This window comes from Scomber japonicus, chromosome 11 (assembly GCF_027409825.1).
Source record: "Scomber japonicus isolate fScoJap1 chromosome 11, fScoJap1.pri, whole genome shotgun sequence".
Classification (NCBI taxonomy): domain Eukaryota; kingdom Metazoa; phylum Chordata; class Actinopteri; order Scombriformes; family Scombridae; genus Scomber; species Scomber japonicus.
In genome coordinates, this window is record NC_070588.1 from 13,015,843 (window position 1) to 13,041,762 (window position 25,920).

General features: G+C 40.1%; 1 protein-coding gene across 2 annotated transcripts in view; it reads right to left on the reverse strand.

Annotated features, from left to right (window-relative positions):
- The window catches only part of epha3 (eph receptor A3), a 97,891-nt gene that overhangs the window by 52,690 nt on the left and 19,281 nt on the right, over positions 1–25,920 (reverse strand). The gene's annotated exons all lie outside the window — the stretch shown is intronic.

The following is a 25,920-nucleotide window of genomic DNA, read 5'->3' on the forward strand; positions in this document are numbered from 1 at the left end:
TGTGTCTGCCTCTGTGGGTGTGTGTGTGTGTGTGTGCTGTTATGTGAAGGACAATAAACTGGGGTAAAACACATGCAGAGGCAAGGATCATCTCCCTGCTGTATCTATAAAGGATGTGATAACTGTTTCCTACACACACCACACTCCAGAGATTAGCCGGGTCAGTAAGAAAATCCAGGACAACCAGCACACAGGCAGATACGCACTATCTAAAGACACACATGTACAGATGCAGGGAGACAGGACACTTTTAACTTATTACACTTGTAACAAAATAATCTGTCCAAATTACACGCAGATCAATTTGTTTCCCTAAACTGCAATAGAAGGGGACCTGGAGAGGAAGAAAAAAGAGAGGTTGAGGGAGGGTGGAGAGCAAATGGGAGAATAACTGAGGAAGAAAGATGAAAAGAGAGTGAGCAGAGAATCACAGTGAAAAAGATCAGAACATTTCTTGCTAATATAATGAGTTGTTTTAGGGTCTCTCTCCGTATATGTGTGTGTGCGTGTGTCTTTCTTTCCCTTACACACACATACGTGCACACACAGTCCTCTCTTTTTCCACATTAGCCCAGTTAGCATAGCAATAAATCCATCCTCGATCAACACTGCCACTACATCTTTACAAGCCCAACATACCAGTACGTGTGTGTGTGTATCTGTGTGTTTATGCAGGCATTGTGTTGTGCATTAAGATGACACAGACCTCGTAATGCCCTCACAGATACCCAAACATAGACAAAGGCACTAACACACACACACATTCCACTGTTACACTCCCTGGGAACACATGCTGCACAACCTAACAGGCATTTAAACCCATTTGCTTTCACTCATCCTTTGCAGGACTATTGTGCTCTTCTGAATGCAACTGATAACCAGCCATGTACACCAAACACACATTCACCCAAACACACAAGCTGTCTTTATCTTGGTGATTTAGAGCTGGACAGACTATTGTACCACAATCCCATGTGGGACAATAGTAGCCAGTAGCAACCATGTTGCCATTTCCAGGCTGATATGGGACATTTCAGGGATGTGAAACTCAGACAGACTTTCCATTCTTTGCCCAGATTACCACTGGTAATTATTGGATTTATACAAGTGTTGTTATTCAATGGAACTCCGAAAGTATAGTGTCGTCATCTTATGTCTGTGGTAAAAGTAATCTATTCAAAGAACTTTTGCACACCTGTAGATAGCAGCTGGGTCGGAGAAGACCAATGGCCAACAATATTGGAACAAAGACCTCCCACACATTGTATTCTTTACTTGCAGTTAGACAAGATTTATTCCAAACAATGTTGCAATATTTTGTTAAACTCGTTAGTAATCCATTGCATCAACTTTCTGTTACAACTCCTGTAGCATCATCCGTTTACAGAAGAATCAGCATGTTGGTTTGCTTTCTTTTGGATGATCTGTTGGGTGAAAACTAAATCTGAACTGAGCCAAACAGCCAGTGGCGCCGTCATTATGAAACAGAGGCAGAAATACATAGTAAGTATTATGGCTCATTACTGGGTAAAATGTATATTGACTTTAAACCATGTGTTATGTCACTGTGTCACCAGTCAGGATCAGACAGAGGACCAATGAGTAGATGGATCAATGAATTGCTATATGATGAATGGAGACGAGCAACACCAGGGCACTTTTATTGTTATTGACCAATGCCAGAGAGGACACACTCTCTGCTTTAAGAGAAAATAGGTCATCTAGAGTGCTGCTGGACACACACACACATCATGGTGACCCACTTCACTCAGTGTGCTCTGTCAGCAATACTTCTACTGCACTTATATAATCACATCAATGCAATGCAAACACAAACTACTAAACATACAATTGTCTACTTTAATTTTAAAAGATGCAGAATTATATCAACATAAAAAAAATTGAAATTGAAAAGAGATTGCATTGTATTAGAAAAGTTTCACTCAGATTACAGTTTTTAACAAGTGGTTGCACTCATTTCTCTATACTTTGTATGTAGTTCTACAGGTCAACTCAAACCTTTGTGATTTATAACACAATGACTTAAAAGAACCTACTAACACATGGTAGCAGTACAATATTGATATTGGCTTTTGTAGTAGCTTCTATATAACAGTGAATTGTTCTTTTTTTCATCATGGGTAAATAATGCATTGATGTCATAATTTATAAATCTGATATTTTTAACTGCAGTTTTGTCCTGTGTTAACTGAAATTCAGACAATGACAATGAGCCCCAGTTGCAGAGAGGTGACTCTGCCTGTCGAGGTCTGGGTGGAGAACTGCAGTAAAGCCCACTGGGGAAGACCACTTTGACTGCTGGAGCACCTGAGGTCGACTGAAGGACGTAAACACATATACATACCCTGACAGACACCTACACACATGCCTCAGTATGTGGCCGCTGCTATATGCTAAACAGCCCCCGGGCTCCTTTCACAACAGACAGCATGACAGTCTGACTTTCATATTTCCCCCAGTGTAACTCTCACTGGGATCTGTATTATCCAGTCTGGGAGCTGGACTTGGGAATTAATTCAAAACTGAAGGAATATAGAAATATTTAGCTCATAGAAGCGGATAATTCCTGGCTGCTGTTTTATAGTCCCCACCTGACATCATTTATGCTAGTAAGATTAAAATAAAATTCACACATTTTCTTACATTGCTTTTCCTTATTGAATATTGTGTAGACAAGATAATTGCATTTTGAAAAAAGTAAACGTTATGATAATGTTCAAAATCTAAATTTCAACATCTGGTTCAAGACTGTTGCCATGGGAAACAGCAGCAACTATATCGATTCATAACACGTGTATCCACTTTTTGTTTCCAATGTCTGAACCTGAATCAGCTTCTTCACTTTTAAAGGCATTCAGTAAAGCTTTTTGTGGATTAAGTCTGTGAGGGATACAAATCTGAACACACACACATAATATTCTTAGAGTAAGTGACTTTCATTTCTTTCTTTCTCCTGACACACTCTTCTACCCATTCATATATCACACCAGTGGACATTTCACAAATAAACTGACCTCACTGCAAAGTAACACACCCTTCTTCACCTCATTAAATCATGCCAAACCAAATATTTTACATGTATCTCATTAGGTCTCACCTTGAAAGTGAACATCACACCATGAATCTCTGACAGAAGCGGGAAGGTCAGAATCTCTTTGTTAAGGTCTTAGAATTCCTCAGTGTAGACTGAGGTGTCTAATAGGATTCTCCTGCATGCCGCAGGGGATAAAATGAGAAGCAATTTGATCAAGGTTTCGTATGACAAAATAATAATCGCATTCTCAGCTCCTCGCTAATGTTGCAGCCGCTTACATTTGCAGTTTTGTGTATTCAAATAAGATCTGTCTCATTCATCCATTTTGTTCTGGACAAACTGAAAATGTTAATTCTTACTCCTGACCAAGAACCTGCATGTCACTCTCATCCAAATTAACATTTGAGAATATTATATGTTTACTTTATTTGTTTATTTGAATACTTATTTTGGACAGCTGCAGACAATTATTTCATATACGGTTGTCATGGAAAACAGCTACTAGATGGAAAGCATTTAAACACATTGCCGTGGTGGAAATTTCATTTGTCTGCATATTTGAACTTCATGACTTCCCTGCAATGTTCCTACAAGGGGCATGTGTCCTTAAACAAAAAAGAAAAAGAAAATGCACTTTACTATTACAATATAAATATACACCCATGTTTCTTTTACTTTAGCTTTCATAGAGACTAATTGAGCTGATGCCCTTCTGAGAAATGTCTTGAAGCAGGCCCAAAATCACACAAGTCAACACACAGTCAAACTCAGATGTGACCTCTTATGAAGTCATGGCTAACATACAAAGCTATGTGATAAAGCCACAGTTTGTCTGAGGGACTCTCGTGTCATTATATATAACTTAAAGCCAATCAGAGTGCTCCTCTGTGAGGTTCTTTCAGGCATTTTGCTGATGTTATAACACACTTGCAGATAGAAGCTCATTTGAATTTCAATCAATCAATTCAGTCATCAATAAAATACGATGTGTTCTCTCCCAAAATTCAATGCATACCTTTGGCTACACTGTGTCTTTATTGGCTCACAGTCCTTCTGTGTATCGTTCTGTCTTTGTGAAAATGTGATAATTTGAGTGTTACTCTCACTTCCATCCAACACGCGCTATCCACTGCCAAGTCCATCTGAAAAGGATTAAGTGGTAGGAAGAAATTCAGGAATTCATAACTGAACATCTTAGTTGACAATCCACAGAAAGCAGGTATGCAATGCCTTGTGGAAATAGTAGAACAGGGTCTCCACAGGCAATATGGACTCTTTGTGTGTGAAGAGATTATGGTAGTAAGCTACTATGTGTGTGTGTGTCTGTTATGTGCACAAAGGCACATGAACGAATGCAAGCATCTGTGTGCATCCATAGAAATATGTGTGAATGTGTGTGTGTGTGTGTGTGTATGTGTGTGCAGTTGGAATTCATGGGGCAGGTGTCTCAGCAGTGGTTGGGGCAGAGCAGCGCTAAATCACTCCTCAACTGACACACCTCACCACAGGGTGTCCCGCCATGTGTTACTGCAGAGAGAGAAAGAGAGAGAGACCCAGGGGTAGCGGTTACTGGGTCACACAGAAAGAGAGAGAGAGAGAGACAGATAAACCTCTATAAATCAGCATCTCGTGATTTAAGTGTACGTTATGCGTGCGTGTCTGTGTGTGTGTTTTTGTGTGTGTGTATGTGTGTTTGTGTGTGTGTGAGAGAGAGAGAGACACGCACACGAGAGTGAGAATGCATATGTATAGATACAATGCCCTTGGAAGTGTGTCTTTGTGTGTGTTACTGCTTTTATGTGTGCACCCATTCCTGCGTGTGTGTGTGTGTGTGTGTGTGTGTGTGTGTGTGTGTGTGTGAGACAGACCAGCGCAGGTGAACTACAGACAGGCCTAGACATCCTGGCACGATCCAAGTAGACATCAAGACTCTCGCCTTACTCCCCCCTCCTAACTCTCCTGTAGCTCCACCTCTACACCTCCCATCACCCTCTGCTGCTGCAGCATATTGCATACACAGCCACACACAAAGAAGCAAATAGCTCATTACACTTATTGTTGACATGAATCATTCTTTTTTTTTACATAATGATTGTGAATTTTAGAAGTAATTTGTGTTTCACCTGTCATAATTCAATCAAATGCACAGGTGCTAACATGTGCATAGGCTCAGACTCCTGCTACTAGGTACTGTACAACAACATGTTTTGTGTATGGTGTGTGTGCAGTGATGAGTCATCGCTGAAGGCATGGTTAGCATTTGCAGGGGTCTCTTCAAAACAAACTCCCTGGACTAAACTTGGAACACACACACACACAAATCAGACACACACACACACACACACACACACACACACACACACACACACACACACACACACACACACACACACACACACACACACACACACACACACACACACACACACACACACACACACACACACACACACACACACACACACACACACACACACACACAAGCGAGAATGCTTTGGTGACTCATAAGAGCTCTGTGAAACAACACACTGGTGGCCAATTAAGATATGAAGAACGTTTGACATGAGGGACACTCCTGAACAGTTTGGACTGCAGAATAGCACTCTGTAAAAATGTGATCTGAAATATAGCTGCAACATTTGGCAGAATCTAAACACTGTGGGGACAGTGGATCAGCTCAGCTAAGTATTGCCATTAATTGACTGTGTGTTGTCATATTTCAACACAAAATAGTTTTCTTAAGATGTTGGCTTAAGAAGACAGGAAGACAGTTATGTATTAGAGTTGTATTGCCCTGTGGTGTATATTCAGACATTAAGAAGTGATTTTTTTCAATGTGTCATTGTCCACTGGACAGTTTGTGTTTATTTGCCCCAAACACCCACCCTACCAACTGCACAGACATTAGCTTTGAATTAGCTACTGCAATCAACCGTGTGTGTGTGTGTGTGTGTGTGTGTGTGTGTGTGTGTGTGTGTGTGTGTGTGTGTGTGTGTCAACTCAGCCTCTGACTGAACTGATCAGAATCTCCTGTTGTTGTTTCCATCTAGTCTTCTAGTCTATGTACATTTATAAAGTAGACTCATACAACCCGATGTGTGCAAATGTTTCTGCTTGAGTGAAAAATTGCCCTTAACCTCTCTACCTCTAAAATTTGCATTCAGTCTAAACATACAGTTAAAAACACATTTACAGAGAAGAGTATACTAACACAAAAAAATATCTAAAAATGTATGTGGGTGTGCAAGATCAAAGTTGAACTGAGATACAAATTTAAAAAAGTGATTTATATTTAGCATCTAAAAGGCAAAATACGACAACTGCAAAACTCTGGATTATCACATTCATTAATACCTTTGCTCAGAAATGACTAAGTCATGACTTTATAAACTTTTATCTCTGTGTATCTTTGTGTCCTAGGGGTGCGGTGGAGTGGGTGTTTTGTGGTGGTGGGGTTGAGACACTTGGAGAAGTGCATGTTCAGCAGAAATGTATTTTCAGTGTAGCACCCTGCAGAGTAAACGTTACTGGGAGTCTGTGGAGCCGCAGCTCATTTCAGTGGGGAACACGAGTTAAACAACCAGACTCCTCGTCCTCCCAAAGCAATGCTTACAGGTTTCGCCGGAGTTGCTGTTCTGTGCAAATACAGTATGCTCGGCTATCATTCTTACATGCTCACACACACACTCTTACAGCCCAACGGATGCTCTCAAGCTCAAGTGCGCATACTGAGAACTGTTTGCCTCACACATTGCCTTGTTCTATTATTATCATTCTTGGATTCTTGTACAGCAAAATGTGTCTCTGTGTGTGCTCTTCCCAGTCACACTGCTATTATTTCCTGAGGAAACAATAGAGACAGAGTTAAACACCAAGCTTTCAGAGGGTATTCGTGCCACGTCACCAACAGTACACATACAGATATCCACAAACACACCCTACTATCCATCAAAGATGCAACTCTTTGGGCAGCAGAAACAAAAGTGGACTCAAATAATGAAGCTGGTATTGTTTTTTTAAAATACATCAGATACTGGCCAGTGTGTGTCATCTGCAGCTTCCTACCCTGACCACAGCCAGTGAAACCTAACTCAACACTCTGTAAAATGTGCAATGAAACCTGCCCCACCACTCTTAAAAAGCTAGACAGTTTTAGTGTCCTATTATTGTCTAAATGTTATTTCAGAAGCATTTCCACCCTGAGAATAGCCATATTAATTGGAAACACTGATTTTCTGTTTAGTTTATTAAACTAAAAGTTTACTTTATAATAATAATAATACTGATATATTATGTAAAGCTATGAGTATCTGGCTCTTTAAAACATTTTAATGAACTACCTCCTTTCCCGAGTCTATGCAACTTTGTTCAAAGCCTTTCTGTCTGTGTCTAAGGATCTACAGAAGATTAGGACACAAAATCAATCATTCAAGTCTTACTCAAGAACATTTTCCTTTGTTTTTTAGCATCATTTGTTGGTGTTACTCTAGGTTAATGTTATGGCACTCACTGCTTTCATTCGTCAGGGGGGAAAGTAGACATTCGTCAAAGGATTGCTAAAGAACCTCGTAAAGAATGGGCTACCATGGCCCATTTACATTCAAACCTCAATTTGAATACTCATGTGTGTATTATTTTAGTATTAAGCAGTATTATTAAGGAGCCAAGAACAGTATATTTTGCTTTCTATTTGAGAAATTATTTGCAATTAGTGTAATGGCGAATATTTGGAAAAATATAGCTGGATGGACAGTCGGTCTTTTTCTCACACACATACATACAATAGTGTGCCCCTTAATATTGGGGCCAGTGACAGGCTGAAAGGCGAGAGTGATGGATGGGCAGGGCTTAATCACCTTTAATCAGCTCCGTCCTTGAATAATGATGAACAGCCCCTTTTAGACACACAGAATGCGGAGAGAAAGAGGGAAGGAGAGAGAGAGAGAAAAGCTTTGAGAAAGAAGCCGTGTGTTGCATACTCTTTGTTGAATTCATAAGTAGACGCAGATGCCGTCCATCCTCCTCTGCTTTCATTCCATACATCTATTTAGTCAATCCAGCCGATTCACTCTGTACAACGCACTAACTACTGTGTTCCTCTTCTTGGCTCGTACAGCTTCACTCTCACGTTTTGTTTTTTTTATATAACAGAGCAAAATGGAGTGACAGCATTCCTCGTTTAGCTCTGCAAATACTAAAAGGGGGTGTTATTTTGTTATGTGACTGTCACTTTACTATAGACAGTCCATGAAAAGCATGACAGAAATATATTGCAACTATCTGTGCCAGACGCTGTGAATGCTAAAACCTGCTCTCTGCTCTCCAGGTGTGAAAAGCATGCTGGCAATCGAAAGAGTTCGATACACACAGTTAAAAAATATGACCATTTCATGCTTTAATGCAAGTCAGTATGTATTTTCTCTGTCACAAGGTTGTGTGCACATTTTTCATTTTTAGCAGCTACTGAAAATCGAGCTCCCACTTTTTGAATCACACTGCACACTTCATATACACGAGAGGAAATCTATTACAATGAGTGTTGGACTAAAAATTCAGCTTTTGTCAGACAACTGTATAAAGTCAGTATAGATAAACAGCATTTTGATCACTTTCACCATCATGTTCAAATGACGTGAATGTAGCATTAGCCCCAGCGCAGGCCTCCTCCTCTTGACCCCTCCCATTCGCCCATCAACCATCCTGAGCTTGGCGTGGTTGACAGGCAGCTGAAGGGCAGTGCTGTCAGGGAGGCCAAAGGCTGAAGCGTGGGGGGCCTGGCAGGGCGGCTGAGCCCCAGGACAATACCATTACAGTGGGGATGAGGACTGCATGAATGACCTGAGGAAATCATGGGGCTAGCAGGAATGTTCTCCTGCTGGGTGCACACATGGTATTTCACTCTGCAGAAGGGTGATAACCCCCTCTCTCCCCAGTAACAGCCACCCAGAACAGTCCATCATTAAAAAGAAACCTGGTGAAGGTTTCTCATTGCAGGCAGATGCTGAACACGGTGGGGTTACATGTACGCAAAAATATGAAAGCTGCACAGAGTTCACAGTCTTTACAGACTCTCTCTCTCGAGCTCATCAAACATGTACATATTGACCTTGCTTTGTTGTTAGACGACCGACTTATTCTATCTACAATGTTTGCAACTTTTCTGCTTGCCATAAAAAACTGGTTTAATGTGTTTTTGTTTTTTTTAAATTGTGATTAAAAAGTACATTTCGAACACAAAATAGCAGCCAAAACCCATTTACAAAACACCTGCTCAAACTAACTGCGTTATCTCATGACATCCATACTGCCTTTCTAACTCTCTATTTCCATTTACCCCATGTTCTACTGCCTAAACACACACCCATGTACACAGTAATGTGTGAGTGGCTTCCAATTGAATGAGACCTTGAGCTCCGCACAGCCTCATGTGGCTCTATGTTTTAAACCCCACAGGAGGCAACAGGCCCACATTACGGCCCCATAAAGACTACCCTATAGTGTGTATTACATACTTTTCATTGACAGCGGCCACAGGTTACCATAGTTCAGCGGCTGACAAGAGTCTTGTAGTCCAAAGTTGTTGAACCTCAAACACTCCTTAGTAGAACGGACAGTCTAATAGGCAACAGATTATAGACACCAAAGACAGCATTTACTCAGTTTGAGGTGGAAGGTTCCTCCAAAACATCACAAAAAAAACACAAAATAAAAAACACAACCAGTATGATTATGTAAGATCAGCTGACACGCGATTGAGATATAAACTGTATAGGTAAGGACATGGAAAAGTATGACAAATGATATATTGCATCATACCTTAAGCACGGCTGGCTATGATGCAACAAGGTGTAACGGGATAGTGTAACAAGGAATGTTGGATCCAAAGACCTCAGGACCTTTTATACTCGATCTCAATCCATCTTTACTGACACTCCCCACTATAACCTTTGAGTAAATAAGTATATTTACTCAATGGTTAATAGTATAACAATACAATAACAAGGTAATAAAAAGGTTTTTACTACAGTATATTAATATAAAAAACATGTTTACCCTTTGATGTCATGTGAAGCTTTGTTTATTTAGAACAATTAATTACATTTGGACTGTCTGTGGTCTGAAGGTAGGGACAGTATATTTTTAAGACTTCATTTATACTCTGCTATGATTATATGGGCAAGGGCATTATTTCAATCCAATGAAAAATAACTAAAAAGACACAAATCTAATCTATAAATGGATATATTGCCAATTTAAATGTATATAACTTTTTATAGTAGAGGCAGTCCATGAAGGTTCCACATCATGATAGTATCCTGCTAACAGAACAGCAAGTGGTAAGAGGCATTATTATATTACTGTTTCTATATCAGAACATTTCAAGCTCAAATCTATATACTAGATACAGCTGCAAGTTAAGTTGGTCTCTTCCATTCCTAATTGACAATCAGTGCAGATAGGCTTAATTATTTACTCATTCTCCTATTATTGAACATACTAGCTTTGATACGTCGAAAAGCAAACTACATATATGAAAACATCTTCCAATGTCAACCAGATGTTAATAATATAGTGCAATTAACTGAAAGTGATGTGGTATGCTCCATCTAACTCAACAGGCTTCCTCATCTTTCCCATGCGTTGCAAGCGTTTGTCGTGCCAGTAAAATCCTTCTTCTCTTTCCTTGTTGTTTTTATAGGCCCATAAATAGTCCAGGCTAAATTAATGAGGCCACAGAGACTAAGATGGAGGAATGAGGGGATAAAAGAATGGAGAGATGAAGGGAGTGATAGATGGCATCATTATAACGCAGCACATCTCACTTAACAGAACTGTTGGCTTTGGAAGTTCCATGTTTTAGCATGTGCCAATTCTAGTTTCGCCTTGCTTAGATGTACAAACACATACGCACGAATACAAAGACAAAAGTAGAGGGGCTAACCAAACTTTTTGATGCACCATTCACATGCACAAAAACTCTCATGTACACAGATATACACACAAACATACTATATGCAAGCTGCACCAATGAACTCACGTTAAGGAACACATAACTGTAACTCACACATGAACACAGAAGCTAACAGTCTCAAGTGGCCCATAAACATTCTAACACACACACAAGACACACAAAAAAACAACCTTTTTTGTGTGTACAATTCACACACACACACACATACACACACACACACACACACACACACACACACACAATCATAATTAGCTCAACTGCCGAAATGACAAATGAAGATAGAGCCTATTCTTTCCCCACCTGGGGACAATTTACAGAATATCTCGGTTAAGCCAAGCACACTGGTAATTAACACTGAACCCCAGTCAGTTAGCTGGCTGATAGCAGAACTCCGCATTATCGCATTGTTTTAGGTGAAAGACTTCACAGAGCCCATTTTCATTCAACCAGACTGAACCATTCTTTACTAAAGCATCCTCACACTAGCAAGAGAGGTGTAAATGCATGTGGAGAGAAAAAGTAATTACTCTACAACTAGAATGCTCTTAGATAGTGCTACACTTTACAACTCGACTCAACCACTTCTTCAAGCTGCAAATATACACCTACAATTTGGAATCAAGTCATTTTGAAGCAGAGTTTCCAAAGAATTTCCTGCGTATCCTGTGTGTAAGTTCCTTGGAAATCTTCAAAAGTTTTTGAGACATATTGCTGGCAGACAAATATACATGCAGAAGTAATGTGGCTGAGTGAAACATAAATTCACTGTCCTCTTATCATTTGCTGTTTCCCACTCAAATGTGTTCTTGTCTAGGTTAAAAGGAAAGAGTAAGACAGTGATAAGCCAAGATAGAAATAAATAATAAAATATTTTAGAAATGCATGGAGGAAAAAAAACTACATCCAGACACACTGATGTGCAGAGATGTACTGCAGGGGGAGATTGACAGACCAGATGAAAGATGTTCACATCATAATTAAAAGGTGTGTACACCCATGGTTAATGTATGGCATTGTAATTAACACCTTATTTTGCCGATAATGGGATGCAGTGCAATCTATCAGGGATCAAGCAGTTATGTCTCTCTCTCCCACACTTTCTGTCTCTCAAGCTCTGCGTTTCTCTGCATGTGTGTTGAGAGTATATGTGTCACTCACCGCGACATTAGCATGGTAAGTACATGCAGATGGCAGTCACAGCCAGTAACCTTTCAGGAGCCATTTACATGCAAATCGATGTATTAATTGGCTAAAGCTCATTAGAGTTGGGGTCTCATCAATACCACATACACCTCAATTACCCCTGGCACTGAGCTGTCATCCCGACCCACCCTCACACACGCATACAGGCAGACACACAAGAACCAGTAGCATACATCTTGATTTGGAACTCAAAGATTGACTAGTAATGATGTTATTTTAACCCATTTTCTAAAATAAACATGGCTTTATTCTTTTAAAGTACTCTTTAATCACCACATGTTGTCAGGAAGTGTACTGCATTTTAGAAAATCACAACTGCATACTACTACTATAATAAACATTTTTTGGTATCAGTATGTGATATCCAGGTTTTAGATATAAGCATCAATACAGCTGTTTTCACCGACAGCACTACTAAGCCTGTCAGAAAATCAGGGGAACAGGCAGGAGTCCGTGTGGAGGCCTTGCATTAATCAGTGAGATTTCACTAACATTCCTTGAGGTTTTGCACTTTGGCATCGGCTCCAGGTGCTGAAATTGAACACTTAATAGCAAAAGACTAGCAGAGCGGAAGAAATGGAAAAATTGGTCGGTTGTATCGCCAGGCGTGGGCCGTGCTACCTTCACCTTGACAAATGCCTGGTGCCATCCATTTGAACAGGAAGAGATGAAGGGAAATGAATCGGAGGAGGTGGGAAATCTGTGGATGATGAGTACAGTAATCTTGTTGGACACTGCTGTCTGCCATTTTTCTCTGCTCATCTCCACACTTCACTCCACATACATGTTTGTGTGTGTGTGTGTGTGTGTGTGTGTGTATCAGAGGGAAAGAGAGAGAATGTGTGAGTGTTTAATTTGTAAGAAAGGTCAGTGCTCATCTCCACAGTATCCCTGAACCTTTAAAGGTCGGATCCTTTGTCCTGGTATAAGTGACGCTTTATTCCAGCCTCTACAAGAGGAGAAACTTAGACAAAGATAAACAGAGAGGCCTTTCGTTTGAGAGCAGTGGCATTGAACATTTTTGGCAGCACAAACTCCTGTTGACACACAGCACTGGTATTGGTATGGGATCAAGATAATGTGGCTAAGTTAAAGCTGCATGTGTTGTCCCTGTACCAGCAATAAGCAAACTGTTATCTCAGCTTAACACTACTAACATCGTAACTTTATTTCATACTCATTAATTTTAACTTTACCATTGAGACCCTACAGTCTCCAAACAAAACAAACCACGTGTTCTTGAGCATTCTGCTCCCGCACAGAAACCATGGAGGGGGGGGGGGGGGGGGGGGGGGGGGCAAAGTAAGGATGTAAAGTTTTCTTTTAGCCCATTTCAACAGCATAAGTCACAATGTGCGTTGCAATAAAAGGAAAAAAAAAACATGGAGTGGGGGGGCTAGGGATGTAAAGTTTTCTCATTTCAACAGCAAAGTCACAAAGTGCTGTGCAATAAAAGGAAAAACAACAGATATAAAATACAATAACAATAACAAGGACATGGCTCTCTTAATAACACAACAGTAACATCCATGTTGTCTCAACATGTATATAACCAAGGGAGGCGTAATAACTCACGGTAAAGCATATAAATATAACTCATGGTAAAACATCATTCAAAAGCAAGCTGTACAGATTTTAAGGAGACATAACATGCACCGTTACATGTCTATATATTTATTCTGGGACTTTACTGGAATAACTGTGGATTATTTATTGTTTAAATAACTCTTTATTTGTCTTATACTGGACCTTTATGCAGCCCCTTAGTTTTAGCTTCTGTCTCTTTAAGACCCACCCTCGATGATCCCACTCTGTTCTAATTGGGTAGCTCCAAGAAATAGCATCTCGGCCAACATCTTTAACATCATATGTAAACAAACCAAAATATTAGCATTTCACTTCTTTTAACCTGTTGTATATGTGAATGTAAACTTCTTAAATACATCTGTACATATTTAATCCAAAATATACAAGCGTACAACACAAACCTTAGCAACAACCTAAGCAACAGATTTAGGGAAAAAGGCTGATGTGGAACCCGAACCCTAACCCTTTACCCTAATCCTAACTTTAACCCTAAACCTGACTTTCAGGGAACATTTTTACTTAGGTTCAACTTTGACCATGTTTAACAAAGACATCTGACATCATACAGACAGACAACCCAAAAACATAATGCCTAGAGCCACTATAGCCACCAGCATGGAGACATAATAACATAAAATCATATTCATATACATAGTGCTTATTTAGATGCTGGAAGTTGGTAGCGGGAGTTTTAAACCTACTGTTACTGTTCAATAAGAATAGGTCTTATATAGATTGCTTGCCATAGTCAATGAAGAGGGCACACAAAAAGATTGGAAAAGACACACACACAAACGAACACACAGCTGGAGGCCTTTAAGGTTGTCCGGCGTTGCAGTCTCCATGCTTGGCTGCTCTGGGCATGCTCTGTTGTGTTTGGCATTCAGAGTGCAGGGACAAGCTAAAGGCCTGATCACTGAGGCCTGACCGCCTTTAATCAGAACACACACACACACACACACACACACACACACACACACACACACACACACACACACACACACACACACACACACACACACACTCTCTCTCTCTCTCACACACTCATATGCATACACAGCAGTATAGTATACAGTATATCCTATACGCAAATACGCAAATGAACCATTCACACATTCACACACGTACACTTAAACACTAGAGGGCACGTTATTCCACCTGACACCATTTCTAAGTCAACTGCTATGGCTGAAGGTAAAATGTCACTACTCTACGTCTTGTGAGAGTATGCAATAAGTGAGTGCAAGGACCTTTTCTTTTATATCTATCAACTGTGGGAGTAGGAAGAGTCAGGGATGCATGGACTCTATGGATCATTTCAGAAAGACAACTGTTTGGGACCAGTGACTCCTCAGCGGGGGGCACAAGCTAAGAAATAAGTTCTCTTGAGATGGTATACTTTATTTTGTGTGTTCATGCAAAGAAAGTGTGTGTGTGTGAGTGTATGGAGTTGATTTACATTGCATTATGTAATTTCTTTTGCCGTTCAAAATGGCCATAAGGGAAAGGAAAATGAGTGTTTTTATTCTCAGCATGTCTAGTGGCTCCATGCCAGCAGAGAGAGATTAAGTCTATTCAGCTCTCCCTTTTCTTCCTGAGATGTTGTTGCCCCAGTACGTCATTAATCTGCCCTGGGTCAGTCATCTGTCAGCTACACCCTACGCCCTTGAGATCTTAACCAGGTGTAAACCCTCTCAACTTCTCAATGAAACTCCAAAGCTCTCCTCATTGAGCTCCTGAGCACATTACTGAGAGCGAAGTTCATAACCATCCAGAGAAAGGTGGCATGCTTCTGCTCCTCATCTCCACGGTGTCATGTTTTCATCTCAACAGTCAAGGATCTCTTATGGTTTGGCTTTGTGGCTTCACCATGTTTTCACTACGACAGCCAATTGGTTCTCATGATCCAAACATTTGTAAACTCTGGGACACAAATGCTGTCCATTTATCAGAGTGGAATAGTCAACCTTATTCAGTTGAACTGCAAAGTCCAGGGGCCAGATGCATAAAGGAAGGTGCAGTGAGGAATGTTCGAGGGTGATAGGATGAAGTGAAGATGAAATATAGTGTGAGACATAATCTTTTAGTAAAACATTGTTTATTTAGGTGATTTGTTTTTTTATGATCAAAGGCACATGTATTAAGGTAACATTGATTAATTACTTTTGTGATTAATTGTATTGTTCATTAATTAATTAATTAAATTTACTTAGGAGACATGTTATTCTGCTCTTAATACTATTTTTGTTTTATCCTTAGTTGTGTCACAAAGTTGTTTTAGATAAGAGCACTACATGCAATCAACCTGTAATGGTTTACAGGTCTAGGTGATGAATTAATGATATTGGCAGTATAAAGATATATCACAGATGGAAGGGCACTACATACATCTTTGCCAGTCTGACTCCAACAATAAATAAGCTTAATTTAATACCAACTAATACCATTCACTGTTCACTATTGTAACAGGCCTCATATCCTGCCTTGCCAGATTGTGTCCTTCAGAATACCTTATGAAGCTCAGTTGTACTCAACATAAAAAGGGTGCAATAGACATTTGACAACCTTAGGACCTTTGACTGGATCTGAATATTCAAGTGAAGCCTTTTAATTTTTTCTCTGGTATGGTTTTTAAAACTCGCTCCTGACCATAGTCCTTTTATCCATTTCAGCTTGCTCAGTGTCAAAAGCAAGAAAACACTCTTGAAAAGCAGCCAGTCAATCCAGCCAGTATATGAGTTTTGGAAACTGAGTGATGTCTTTATGGATGAATACAAACAGAAGAACATTTGAATGCATTGAAAAAAATGACTGGTGGGTGATGGATCGGTTTGACAGACACACTGTAATGCACTGAATATGAAGTACATTTTAACTTCAGCTTCAGAATCTGTGTGTGTGTGTGTGTGTGTGTGTTTTTGTGTGTGTGTGTGTGGGTGTGTCAGTGAGAAGTGGTTTCCGCAGTGGTAAGCACCTTGTCTTCCTTTTCTCACCTCTGCTCACTTCTAGTTCACTAATGACCTGTATATATTGACAGACATGTCTCTTACACTTATGTCCTGCACTCATGCTCTCTCTGTCTTTCTCTCTCTCTCTCTCTCTCTCTATCTCAGGCACACACACGGATGTGTATACAACATGCAGTATATGAGGATATATCCCAGAGGAGCTCTGAAGCCTTGCTTCCTGCAGACCTGATTAAGATGGAAGACACAAACAATAAAAACACCAAGGTTACGATAACAAGGTTAGCAACACACACGCAGACACAGGTACGAAAAAAGAAGTACAAAACCCCAGAAGCAGCCAAGGGTAAACCAAGGATCCCTGGAGTAAAATTTTGTACTCAGCCTTTTTTGTGCATGGCTCTATGGCTTGAACTATAAATCTATATATTGATCCAATATTTATAAAAATAATTATTTGCACAGAGAAAACACACAACACCAACAGTTACTGCATGTGCATTACTGCATGTGGGCTTGGCCACAAAAATGAAACAAATAAATGAAAATGACAAAATTGTAGATTGGTAGCCTGCGGCATAAAATTTAGTGCTTCTTTCTTCTTTAGTCAATGCAAATTACAGTGTCTTACAATCACAACATTGGTAATTGAAAAATAAATACATAACAGATAACGGAGGTTGGTGTGGGAAAGCATTAGTGGGATAGAGAAGAAGTAATACTACAAAATCACTGTATTTCATTCCTAGTGACTGTGACTGAAATATTGATAGAAACAAAAATGACTTCCAATACACACCACAAATCCAGACTACTTGGACTAGATTGTATTGTATTCATATGTAGCACATAGTTTACCATTAGAGTAAAATGTTAATCTTTTCATTGGAAACTCTTTTATTCCACACTAGAACACTTCATGTAACAGGATATAACAAGAAGCAGTTGCTAAGAATCTTGAAAATCACTGTGGGTGATGATGAGATTTCCGTAGCAGCAGATTTCTTGGTCAGATGAGTACAACACTTGTAACTTGTCATTATATCAATTTTAAATATGATAACAGGCTTAGACCTCACTGCAGAATCACCAGCAGCTATTTCCATGCTGTTCCATACTCTGAAAAGCATTAAAACAGATATTTCTGTCTTTGCTTGGCTGTCATTAAAGACTGCGGTGTTTGTTTAAATGGAAAGGTTGTCATACTGACATCTGTGATGTAGCAACACAGCGAGATCAGACAGCTGCTGGAAGACAGACATTTATTCAGTGACGCTTTGGGTTTTTCAAATGAAATGACACAGAGAGGCCTCTATTCACTGAACGCATCGCAGCTGTACAATGAGATGATGCTTCTGACAACTTACATACATGCCTATAACAGGACCTGTTTAGATAAGCGAGACACTTGACAGGCATGGTGTGGCCCCTATATGTGTCTGAGGTTACAGCTAAGGGCACACCACATCTTCAGCACCAAGGACAGCAGACATCACATACTGTGTCTTTACAGTAATAGGTCTTATTTATACATGAGCTATAATTATAAATAATGATGTATTAAATTGCCTAGTAGTATTCATTTTATGTTTCAGAGTAGTAGTTAACAGTCAAAATTAAAGACAGATAGTTGGAAGGTGAGAGGCACTGATAATAGTAATAGTGTAGTAATACAAATTGAGAAGAAAGTGTGTAAAAATTTTAATTATCAGCTAATTGTGCTGTAAATCCATATTAGTATTTTTTTTTCCATTACATTTTTCTGTGTTATTACATAAAAATTGTTACCTATTGATTTAAATCACCAAGGTAACACTGACAAAGAAAAGAAAAACATTTGAATGTCTGATAATTGTTTTATTTTGTGACCTGCGTGTCTTTAAGTTGTGGTGGAAAATCTTTTTAGCAGCCAACTTACTGGAATGTTTGCAATACACAGTGGTTACGATTAGTGGAGCAGTGCACCACATAAAAAGAGAGAGAAAAAAGCATGACATGTCATTCTCTGTGGATGTTGAATTGATAGTGGTACCGCCACAAATCACAAAACAGGCATTCTGCGCCAAAGAGTTTTCAGCGGGGGTCTATATCCCAGTGACAGCTCACTCTCTTTCTCCCTTGCCCTTACCTCCCCCCTTCTTCTCTTTCTTCCTACTCCTTCTCCGGCTCGCTCCCTCTCATCCATCAGAAGTGATGGAGTGACTTTCCTGTGCTACTCCCAAATTTCCCTCCCCTGCTACATTACATGTGTATCCAAACATCCACTGTGTCTGTCAAACAGGACGTTTCCCGCTGTGTCCATCCCTCTGCCCTTGTCTACCCACTGACACGCACTCACACACACATACACACAAGTAAAAGTCAGTTAGAGTCCCACAGTGATCATCCTTCAGTGTTAAGCCACATTTGTCCGTTGCATATGCGGAATGTATGGAAGCACACACACTCACATATAAATTAAATATGTGGGGAGTTTTTTTTTTCTTTTACTGTGCACACACACACACACACACACACAATACACACATACAGTATTCTCATACACATGCACACACACAAAGACTGACCACTGTGAAGTGATCCTGTCAACTGGCAGGGGCCTCTCCAACAAATAAACACCCTATCTATCTATCCCTCCATTTCTGTTTTAGGCCTGGCTGCGTGTGTGTGTGTGTATATATGTGTGTGTATATATGTGTGTGTGTGTGTGTGTGTGTGTGTGTGTGCATTTGGATGTATTTGTCTCTGTGTGTGTTAAGTTGAATTCCTGAGCCTGTGGTTACCAACAGCTTTGAAGTCCCAACAGCACCAGGGCCCCAGGGTGGCAGGCTTACCCGCCACCCCCAGCCTGCAGTTGAAGGCCCATAAAGAGAAAAGCAAACAGGCAATAATACCCCGAATGAACAAACCATTGCTGCATCCTTGGCTACAGCCTCCTCCTTGGCCCTGCACAGGCACACATGCACGCTCATAGACACAAGCACATGGACGCTGCATCGGTGTGTTGTATGAGTGCACGCAGAGATCAAGAAGTAGACTAAGAGGGAGGGACTGAGACACAAACAGACATGTGCTCATGCAGTCTTTCCCTTTGCATGTAGGGCAATGAGCATATAAATGCATGCTCTCTCTCTCTCTCTCTCTCTCTCTCTCTCTCTCTCTCTCTCTATCACACACACACACACACACGCACACACACACACGCACACACACATATGCATACCATACAGAATGTGAGCATAAACACAATTATTGCTGAGTTGCCTTGCCTAGTGAGTTATTTCTGCCTTTGGACTACAGTGGAATGGTCTCTAATTAACTCTATGCTCATCATCTCTCCCCTCTCTCACTTTCTCACTCTCCCTTTCTCTCTTTCCCTCCCTGCAGTCAGATTTCCCTCCCGGCTGCTGTGGAGTGGAGTGGGAGTCAGTATGATTGCTGCAGGCTTCTCAGCATGCTTTAATTAGCTCCTTTTTTCTTTTTTTTTTAAATCAAGGTTATGGAAGATCCTCAAAAAGTCAAACTATACTGGAGGGACACAAATTTGGGCAGTCATAGACAACCACTATGAAAAAACAAACAAACTAGCATTTCGATGCTAATGCATGCACAGCTTTGTGTATGGATGCATGTGCATGATTTCCCTTTTTGTCTTGTGTTCAGCCCCAACACATGAGTTAATGAAAGAGAGTAAACAGAGTGAAATTCCACTTAACACACAGGAGGAGATGAGGTGGATGTCAGACGTGTAGAGGTGTGGAGACTAGAAAGACTTGGCCATCAACTTTCTGCTCACTTCCAACAGAGAACTTTGGATTTACTTCTTTTGATTTGCATAAGCCTACAGTATATGTCGTAGCAAGTTGGGAACTGACTTCAGGGGTAAGGAAAAATATGTGTGTATTTTTCATTTATTCAGCAAATTTAGTAAAATTCACTGTTAACATCATGATTCAGGACCTTTCTAACTGGAGCTCTCAATCCAGGCTTTGTCCTTTCTTCCAGCCTATCCTTTCTTTTTCAGATCCAAAATGGCTAAATTCCAGGCAGCACACAGCCAAAAGGCTGCAGCAGAGAAAGCCTCCACACTAAGCTAAAGTGACAAGAGAGGAGGAGACTGATGCAATGGAACACTAGTGTTAGAACGGAGCCATGTACAGTATTACACTTCATTCACCCAAACAAACACGCACACACACACACACATAGCACAGCATGAACTGAAGTGAATGTCTGGATTGGCTTTGAATATGTGTGTGGCGGACATATATGAGTAACACCCGTCCTCGACCACTAAAGTGTTGAGGTGCCCTTCAACAAGGAACTGAATGCACCACAGTAACAGGCTATTGTTAAACTGAGACTGTGAGACTATGTAGCTCCCATTGTGTATGTGTGCAACTATGAGGTGTAGCGGGGTGCTGCTGGAAAAAAGAAAAAAATGGCTCAGTTGACTGTGAACAGGATAAATAAAGGTTACAGCACACATGCGAACAATGCAAGAGCATATCAGTGACAAAAAAGAAAAAAATAAGCAGTGATATATATTATCCTGTTGCTGGATTAGAGATTATGTCATGGCAATTTAGGGGATATGGTGGTAGTGGTAGTGGTGGTGTGAGTGTGTGTATGTGTGTGTGTGTGTGTGTGTGCGTGTGTGTGTGTATGCGTGCTTTTTGATGTGGTTGTGTGTGTGTGTGTGTGTTCAACTGACATGTTCTTGTGGAGAGTCGGGCAGTTATATAATGGCCAACACAAACAAACAGAGCCTTTCCAAGGGACCAGAAGAGAGCCAATAGCTCCATGAATTCACAGCACTCAGCCTCAACAGTCTGGCAGAAAAATATACAAAAAAACAGTACAAAAGCAATATGGGTGATGAGAAAAAATAAGAAGGAAAATGAAAGCACTATGGGACTTATACAGCTACACAGTACAGCTGAAACTCTTCTGCCTTTGCCTGCAGTAATTGTCCAGAAGGAGTATTTGAAGTAAAAGTTTGAAGTAAAATCAAATGTTTGCCATTGAAGTTGATCATTTTCAGTATTTTAATCATGTGATAAGTCTCAGATTCTTCTCAGACCATACACTGTATAACTAGCACAGGGGTCAAGCTAAAACAGCATTGGAAAGATTTGTTGCATGCATTATGGGATTTCTGACTCCTAGGGGGAAGAAAGACTCCAAAAGAAACTGAGAAAAGCATATCAAGCAGAAACAGAGCAGCACTTGCATCCTATTGGAGTGCGTATGTATGTATAGATAAGTGTATGTGTTGTTTTTCTTTTGGCAAAGTAAGTGCTACAGTTTCTTCACCAACCATGTAGGTTCTCCACCATTTGGTGTCAACCACAGTGGTGTTTGAAACGTCACACTGGTGATATTCTAATACATTTATGTGAATTGGGAGCTGCAGTGTGCATACTTGTTTCTTTCTTGCTTGCACATATTTGTTGTTTGCTCCAGCATCTGCTTTTATGCTTTTTTCTGGCTGTGCTCTTCCACCACAGACTTTTTTGGTGTCAACCATAGGGGACACTAAACCAAAGCAAAGAGCTGAAATGTGTGTGTATATACAGAGACAGACTGGGAATGGCAATGCTAATATCTAAAATATAAAAACGAAAAAGTAAAAATAGATACTGAATTGTTTCAGAGAGTTAAACTTTAGTGTTTCATGGACCAGGTGGACGCTGACTTTGCGTTACAAAGTCAATATGAAATTTCTAATGTGGGTCCAGCATGTCTGCTTGAAAGCCAAGTTTGTCTTTGCGTGAGGGCAGCAGCTAAATCACTTAAGCAAGAGAGTGTAGAGTGATATAAAACATTCGACATGAGATGGACAGCAGGCTTTGAATCAGTGGCCAAGACCATCCGCCACTGGGGTGAACAGAGAGTGAGGGAAGAAAGAGAGGAAGTAAACAAGGAGAAATGGGTGCTTTTATTTGGAAAAGATCACTACAATCATTAAATACAAAACGACATCAGAACATCAAAATGATCTATTACGAATAATTAGAATTCCCATTAAATTTTAGTACCTTAGAACTTGGCAAAGTAACTTTTATTTTCTTTCTAGAAAGCACTACCTGCTCTCCTTCTACTAATAATAAGATTCAGTAAGTAATCCGAGCAAAACCAACAACCCAGCCAGTAAATGTGTCTGTGTGTCTTTGTGTGTAGATTTACTGTATGTGTAATTGTAATAAGCATTATAGTGCAAGCTAGTTTAAGGATTGAGTGTCTTGATAAATCCAGCAAGAATGTAAACCTGGGTCTCCCTTCATTGTGCAAAAGAACAGCTGCTTGCATTTGTAACATGCACACATGCACACACGCGCACACACACACACACACAAATTCTAGAGACAGACATCCGTTTGCTGTTTCAGGATCAAATTAGGGTGGCAGGAATTTCACACTGATTGTAGATAGGAGTTAGTTCACCTGCTCCAGTCTGTTCTAATGACAGATGAAAGACTGACTTAGCTAGATTAAATCCAGCCTCACATTCTCTGTGGAAAGGCTTAAGTCTGTTCACAAAACATACAGTAATCCAGATGATGACTGACACGTCCATTCACACTGTATGGTCAGAAAGAAAAAAAAAAGCTCACAGTTTCTCCCTGACAAAAGATCCAATGACATGTTCTACTGTAATATGGATGATGAAATATCAAAATACGTTCACAGTAGTCTGCATCCTGTGAAACATGTAATGACACATATGCATTGCGGCCATCAGCCACACACACACACACACACACGTCCATTCACACACACTCTCATAACTGAAGTCCATGCATAGTGTCCCCTTTCCACAGCTAGACAGAATCTGTGTGTTCTTTTGAAGGCACCACTGAATAAACATCCTCACTTTCACAAACATTTCTGCCTATACACACAAACACAAACACACACACACACATAGCCCAGCAAGATAATGGCCGTCTAATACTAGAGTGTACTCTATTAAAGCCATTAAACACACTTTGGAGAATGTATAAACAAAGACAACTGTTCTCATGTTGTGTCTCTTGCTAGGATGGAGACTGGATGGTAAATGGAAGATGCAGCATCAAGGCGTCTTGTCAAAGAAAACAAAGCATTAAATATTCAGCAAAGGTGCTCCATCCACTTGACTTCAAGCTAACCAACAGTATTCAATCTAAATGCATTGCTCGCTGCACTCTCGTCTTAAATCTAATGTTTAACCGCTGCTGCTTGACAGCATGAATGTTTAATTACTTGATTATTGATTTGTGATCTTTGTTGAACTTTAATTAGTTTGTGTATTTCACTGAAACACAAGCATGGAATCCTTGAAGAAGTTTTGAGTACAACATTATTATATTGATATACTAACACAACCAGACTCCTGCATGGAATTTTGGGGCCCAATATGTGTCTGTTTGCAGGTCTGTGACTTGTAAATACATAGTTTAGACATCTGTTTCTATCTGTTTTAGCTGGCTGTAGTACTGTCAATATGTTTTCAACATCCTCGCTATCTGTCTGTACGGTGACCTAACCTCATGCACTCATCTATCTGTTAACACAGAGGGCCTGGAGAGCGAGCTGTGCACAGGGGCCCCTGATGGCTGCACGCGGGGGCTGTGGGGGCCTGTTGGTGCAGCTGTCCCACTCCAGAGTAACATAAGACCTTATTAGAGTCCATTAGACCTCTCTGAAACTAATAAGAGATTGTCAAATACATCCAAACATTCACACAATTCAGAGACAGGAAGTGAAAGAAGGGTGGTTGGGTAAGAGGGTGGGGCTGGACATTTCTCTATGAACTTCTTTTTTTGAATCTTTGTCTTTAAGGCAACATTTCAAGCTTCAAAAAATTCTATACATTTACTGTATAAGCTGTTTCCCATAAATATTTTGAAATGATGTCATGGGACACGTCCCTTTTAGAGCTATTCTAATTTCAGAGTTCCTTCTTAACATGAGGCAGATGATACTGGCTGATCAATTTCTGCATATCAAGAACTATATCATATCAATATCAATAACTCCTTTTTTGTTTGTCATTTTCTTGTTTGTTTTACTTAAAGGCCAAAGAAAACTCCACTTTACTTCTCCTTCACTGTGTTTACATTTTGTACATAAAAGGTTTTCATCTGACAACAAAGTTTCTCCTCGCATCTGGACTAGGAGACAAGCTTGCTTGGAGTCCAACCTCCCAGAAAAAGAGCTTCCCTTGGCCCTGACAGCAGGGGCATGACCTGGTAGAGTGCCTTTGATCTTTAATTAACACTGGGCATGGCTCTGGAGGGGAGTGAGCTGATGAACATGGGAGCATTTGGGAGCAGCTACAATAACTAGGATAAGAGAGCTAGACAGAGCTAGACTTCTTCTTTTCTTTTTCTTTGTTTTTTTTTTTGTTCAAACTTCCAACACCGTTTTAACTTTAAAGTCACTGTGGTGCAGCCGCAGTGCAGAGGTGGCTGCTCTCAAATAGATGCTGCGTCTGGCTTCTTAAGCACAGTGAAGAGCTCTCTGAAACTGAGAAAAGAAGAACACTGTCTGCTACACAAGCATTTTTTCTCTTTGATGAAGACAAATAAAATGTACAAAAACATAAAGCAGTGGGGCACGAAGTAAGTAAGTATTTATATCACGTCTATTGTTATTTTATGTAACATACCGTAGGCATTGCAGTGTTGAAATATATAATTCACCTTTACTCGTAAATGTATTGGAAGCAACACTTTCTACAAGTGCAATACATGATGGAGCTAGTGCACTGGACAGGCAGCAGACTCAAAATAATCTTGTTGCAGACAAAACATTGATGAAGTACTGCAGCTGTAATTGATGAAATCTGTTAAACCAGCCACAGGAGCCACATACTGGAAATATAATATTATATATGCAACACTCTATACAGAAAATGCCTTTAAAAAGCATTTCCTATATCTGAAGGGAAAAAATAAGCATACAACACTATTCATTTTAAACAGGCTGAAATGCTGTCTCATGTGCTAAGATGAAAGGCCCATTATGGCATTTGACCTTTGAACCCACTGGCTGCTTGATCCCACAGGGGATATAAAAGTTGCCATGGGGGCGTCCTTTACTTAATCTATTTTGACAAAGTAGTTAAGCTGAAATGAATTGAAAACATG